This window comes from Rutilus rutilus (genome assembly GCF_951802725.1).
Source record: "Rutilus rutilus genome assembly, chromosome: 14".
Lineage (NCBI taxonomy): Eukaryota > Metazoa > Chordata > Actinopteri > Cypriniformes > Leuciscidae > Rutilus > Rutilus rutilus.
Window position 1 is genome coordinate 1191516 of NC_140219.1, and position 6246 is coordinate 1197761.

At 39.4% G+C, this 6246-nt stretch overlaps 1 pseudogene across 1 annotated transcript; it reads right to left on the minus strand.

Moving 5' to 3' along the window:
- Nucleotides 1-752: 752 nt before the first annotated feature.
- LOC311303548 (nuclear factor 7, brain-like) lies at nt 753-6008 on the minus strand (annotated as a pseudogene). The gene is made up of 6 exons (XR_014630324.1): nt 5383-6008; nt 4191-4286; nt 3752-3982; nt 3652-3674; nt 3452-3570; nt 753-2208 (listed from the first exon to the last, which is right to left on the minus strand). The product of XR_014630324.1 is annotated as a nuclear factor 7, brain-like (transcript).
- Between the last annotated feature and the right edge of the window lie 238 nt (nt 6009-6246).

The window sequence follows — 6246 nt, forward strand, 5'->3', positions numbered from 1 at the left end:
GACCAGTTGGACTTTGTTTATGTGTTGGATTAATGATATGTACTTTCTGGGTGTTTATATAATACACATCACTTTTGCAATGTGAGATGACTGAACTGTTTGTATTTTATTGATGTGACATCTCTAATATTGAGAGTGTTACAAATGTGTCCAAACTTTTGGCCTGTAGTGTACATGGAATCAAAGTTGGTGATTATTGTCATTCAGTTATAATTGCAGATTAGCAAAGTGTTTAAATACAAACTATGTTTATGACTGCTTGTACACTAAACCCAGTTTCCCTCTATTGTCTGAGAAAGGATCTCCTTTAACACTGGCGGCTCGTGCCATGAGTCTCCGGGACAGCTTTGGAGAGGAAGACTCTAGAAGAGCGTATTCAGCGAGAGTGTGGAGCCGTTAAAGAAGAGCAGGGTAAGTGTCTATATGTGACCCTGGATCACGTCACCAGTCTCGAGTCGCACGGGTTTATCTGTGGCAATAGCCAACAATACACTGTATGGGTCAAAATTATAGATTTTTCTTTTATGGCAAAAATCATGAGGATATTAAGTAAGATATTAGTAAATTTCCTACCGTAAATATATAAAACATGTATTTCTGTGAGTGAATGCAGCACAATCGCCAACATTAATGAACAACTTCAAAGGAGATTTTCTCAATGTTTTGATTTTTCTGCACCCTCAGATTCCAGAACTTCAATAGTTGTATCTCGACCAAATATTGTCCTATCCTAACAAACCATACATCAATGGAAAGATTATTTATTCAGAGTTATATGATGTATACATCCCAATTTCAGAAACTTGACCCATGTGACTGGTTTTGTGGTCCAGGGTCACATATGCACTCTTAAATATAAAGGTAATGTATTGGCATCCATGGCTTCATGAAGAACCTTTAACATCCACTGCACAAAAGATGGAAGAAGGTTCTTTAGACTATTAAAATGTTGTTTTTTACGCTAAGAAAAACATGGTTCTTCTTATAACTGTTCACTTAAAGGTTCTTTGGGGAATCCTGAATGGTTCTTCAGTGGCATCACTGTAAAAAACCCTTTCGCAACCTTTACTTTTAAGAATATCAGTTTTCAGAGTTGCACTGACATGCATTTCAATTTATTAAGAACAAAAATGAGCTCAAACGAAATTTTACAGAAGTCTTCTGTAGTGTCTTATACCAAAATATTCAATGAATATGTATCATTCTGTCAATATCTTTACTCTGACACACAGGCTGACCTTTCGACCTCAAAATAAACAATGCAATGGCCAATGTTATCGGTAACTGGTGTTCGGCCATCATGATGTTGATCATATAATATCTGCGTCTCACAGGATCTGTGTGTGAGTCTATTGAAAATACATTTAAATGCATTTAAAAGAGCACTTAAAGCATGTTATAACACTCAAATTTAGGGAGAATTTTTTTTTAAATATAGGGGTACAAAACATCAAAGCTTGTGACACACATCACCATGGAGATTACTCATCATTTTAACAAGATGTCATGTAGTGTTTAGCTGTATGATGCCTTCCCGGGTATAATGAAGCGGTTGCCAGGACCTCATCAGACAATAATCTCAAACTAGTGCTGGATATCAGTCATGTGATCATCACGGCCCAATCACAGCCAGCGTACTGATACTCAGATCAACAGCACTCTTACTCATGTGATATGGATTAAATATTGGAGACATGATGAAAGCAGGAAGATCCAGATCTACAGGAGTGACGTTTACTGACTATTGACCGGTAAGATCCTCAGAGAGGGAAAACACCGGAAGAATGGAAAGAGTGTGTGAGTGAAGGTGGTTGTGAATGTGTGTAGATGTGTGTTAGTTACAGGATCATCAGAGAACGACACCGTTCCTCCGTCATAGTCCAGATTCACTCTCACACGATCAAGATTCTGTTTAACACGAAAACCAGAACTAAAAAGCAATCCGTACTGATAATACCACACACACCAGACATCAGTGTTGAAGAAATCATCTCCCTTCCTCTGGTTTGATGCTGTAGTTACTCCAAGAGTCCAGTATTCACTCTCTTTAACCTCTACATCCCAGCAGTGTGTTCCTGAATTAAAGCCCTCTGACCCCAGAACACAGAGATACCCGTCCAATCTCTCTGGATTATCAGGAAGAGTTTGTTTGTTAAAAAAGATGGACGAGATGTGGATCTGCAGTGTTTGGGTCCAGAATCACAGGAGCTGATGAGACACAATCAACAGAAGCTTTTATTCTGATCTTCATATAATGATCGAGAGTGAACCCAACACAGATAATAAACTTTTAGCCTAATAATCTTTTTATTAACAAGTTTTTTTACCCAACACAGATTATTATGAGTTATGACACTCGTCCTGTTGATCAAACACACTTTCCTCTGATCACTGTCAGTGCTGTTATTAGTGTCACACTCGCTTTATCATCAGCGTTTAACGGCATCAACTACAAACATTAAATATGAGATTCAGACATTTGTGTCCATCAGGAGAAACTGATACTTTGGGAAAGTTAAATAACAATAAATCACTGAGATGTGTTGAGAGTTATGATGATGATGAAGAACTGTAAGTGTGTCTGATCTTCATCTGATCATCTTCATTTTATTGGCTCTTATAGTCTGTGCTTTGTTTTTAATTAGTTTATTATGACTGTCTGTTGTGTTTGACTTACAATCATGAATCACCTTCAACACTTCCTAGCCACGCCCTAGCAACCATTGTCGAGCACCCTAGCAACCCAACTCCAAAGAGGGATATCTGCTAATCTGAATGTCATGAGGAGTTGCGGTTGGTTTATATCATTCATACTGGCAAGCAGCCTTTGAAGAAACATCATTGACAGCTGCCAAACCACTCCCTAGCAACTAAACAGAGTACCCTAGCAACTGTTCAGCAAGACCTATATCTCTGCACCAGAACATCATAGAGACATGGTGGTTGGCTCCTTTGACTAATGCTAGCAAACAGGACTTCCATCATGCTTCACATGCTAGCAGGAATAGCTACATGTTAATAGCGATTAACTAAGTGTTGAAACATGTCAGTTATGCTAACTAAAACACAGTAGCAGCATTTTAATTATGTTAGCACCATGTTAACATGTTAATTATGCTAGCATCATGTTAACAACTTGTTAATCATGCTAGCATCATGTTAATCATATTAGCATCTTGCTAAAACATGCAACCAACATTGTGATTGTGTTAGCATCATGCTAGCAACATGCTAATCTTGTTAACATTTGGTTAAAAGCATGTTTGCGAAATACTAATCATGTTAGCATCATGCTAAGAACATACTAATCATGTTAACAAAATGATAAATGTGTTAGCATCATGTTAGCAAAATGCTAATTGTGTTAGATCTATCTATGTATCTATGTCATGAAGAGCCTCTAACTCTCCATCCATCATGTCCAGCTCAGATCTCCTGCTGTCAGACTCACTGTAGTGGATGTAGTCCTGCATCTTCTTCCAGACTCTGAACGTCAGGTTGCCCAAGTATCGTGGCACATGAATCAAAGCTCCAGAAGCCATCTGTGGATCCGGCTGTGAGCTCTGGACTCTGGAAGAACATTCAGGAGTCAGAACTGCAGTGGCTTTGGATCAGAACCAGAGAGACCAGAGACAGGAGCAGATCACTCACCTTTCCATTGAGCCTGGAAACTCCTGCAGAACAAACACACCATTTATCATCAAGAACTCAATCAATCATCAATCAATCAACCAATGATCTGAAATCAGACCTTCAGAAAGCAGACGTCATTGGCTTTCATCATCTCCTCCATGTCTTTGATTGTGTGTGAAAGAGCTGAGATGTGTGTGTTCATCTCCTCCAGCTTCTCCTTCATCCTCTGCTTCTTCTGCTCCTCTTCCTCCCTCAGTGCAGTGACTGTAGCTTCTTCTTCATCTCTGAGAAACTGATGAAGCTTCTCAAACTGCTGTTTAATCTGACGCTCTGTGTGCTCAGCTTGAGACTGAAATCACATCACATTCACTTCGATCATCTCAATCAACACACATCATTAATATCCAAGATTAACTCGGATACCCGACATAAAACGGATCCAGAAGCAGATGCTCGTCATTTACAGAAATAATAAACTGGAAATCATTATATCAGATCATAACTGTATATAGTGATCCAGCCGCTGTAATGAAAATTACTCGTCTCTGTTTCCTCACCTTGATGTGTCGAACTGTTTTCTCAAACTCTGCTTTCATTTTTTCATTGTGTTGAAGTTTCTCCTGTAAGGACTTCAGTGCTGTATTGATCTCTTCCTAGAATTACACACAAATACATAAAACTCCAGATTACAGTGAAGAGAAGAAGAGAAGACAATACAGTGACGATCATATAATGCAGTGAAAAACTATTTGCCCCCATCCTGATTTCTTCTGTTTTTGTGTACATCTCATACTAAACTGATTCAGAAATTGCAACCTGAGTAAACACAAAGTACAGTTTGTAAATGACAACTAATTTCATCAGAATTTTTCTCCTTCAAGTGTGAAGATCATCTCCTCACTGTCTCCAAAGAGAAGATAGGAGCCTTTCCGCTCGCTGTTGAAACGAGCCTCAAGCAGCGGATTAACGGCTCTTCGACACCTGCAGCTCTGTGCTTTTCCCCTGCGGCTATCCAACGCTTCAGGAAAAATATCATTATTAAAGGGGTCATATGATGCGATTTCCTGTTTTTCTTTTTCTTTAGTGGCTGTTTAAGATCTTCAGTGTTACAAAGCTCAAAGTCTCAAACCCAAAGAGATATTCTTTGTAAAAGTTAAGGCTCAGCCACGCCTTCCTATAATGCTTCATTCAAACACGCCGACACAAACTTACGTCAGTGTGTGGGGACAGAGTTTCATAACACCACCCAGATGTATAAGCACAGAAAGAAGGTGTAACTTTTATTCTCGCTGTATTATTGTTAACGCCGTGTCATGGACACGCTGTTTATCATTGCGAAAGCCAAACTACTTTGTTTGGCCTTCCAAAAGAAGACAAAATTAGGAAACAGTGCTTAAGCTTTACTTACAACTCTGTTCTAGAAAAGTACAACCAAAATATTTGACTGTGTGCTGCGCATCTTTAGGAGGACTGTTTCCAGAACCTGCGAGAGTACAAGGCCGGCTGTGCAAAAAGGCTGATTCTAAAAAGTGGGGCAATTCGATCTTTGCTAGTACAGTCTGGCGCTTCTGACACACAGACACAGTTTGTAAGTATGTTTTCATATTTTAATAATTTGCATTTCAAACATGAGTTTTGAGTCAGTTACTGATGCAATGCTCATGATCTCAGGGAACCGAGGACACGTTAGTAACCGGATCTGTGTTTATGACTCGTCTTTACGTGTGAATCAAGAAACATTAGTCTTACCTTATATGAGGAAACCACTTCACTGATGGGTCTGAATTTATGATTGTCGTGTTGTTTTGAATCTCTGCACACGATACACACAGGCTGTTTGTCCTCCAGACAGAAGAGTTTGAGTTTCTCACTATGTAAACTGCAGATCTCCTCAGACCCGGATGAACGCCTCTCATTTCTCTCCTTCAGGAACGACTCACACAAGTTTTTTAACACAAGACTAACTGGAGGATTAGATTTTGAGGATCTTCTCCTGCAGACAGGACACTCCTGAGATCCCTTGATTCTCCAGAACTGTTGAAGACACTCTTTACAGAAACTGTGACTACAGGATAAAAGAACAGGAGCCTTGAAGATTTCATGACACACAGGACAAGAAAGCTCTTCTGCAGAGACATTTAGTGAAGCCATTTTCACTGTTTGAGCTCCAGCAAACTAAACTTTACTTTCACTTTCTGAACAACGGTTTAAAAAACAAATCACCATGAGAATCACAAAGATCAGAAACAAACTTGTTCAGAAACAAACTTCTCAAATTCTTCTGTAAAGTTTTCCCCTTCGTACTCCACTGATCGCTGATTCTTTATTGCTTTTGTCGAGACAAAGTCCGTATGGCAGGAAAGAGAAATAACAAGTCAGCCTCTTCCTGGTTAGTGTTGTAAGAGGTGGAGCTTCTGATCAAGTTAGTGTGTTGAAACAGGTCAAAGAACAACATCAGTGTCCTGTACCATGATGAACAAACTCAGGGTTACAGGATGAGTTGACAAAACCAAACCAATCCAGCCTGGCTTAGTTGGTACCATGATGCTGTTCATCAACATTCTCTGTCAGCTAAGCTTTAATCCTGAGTTTAGGAGTTTAGGAGTGACATCA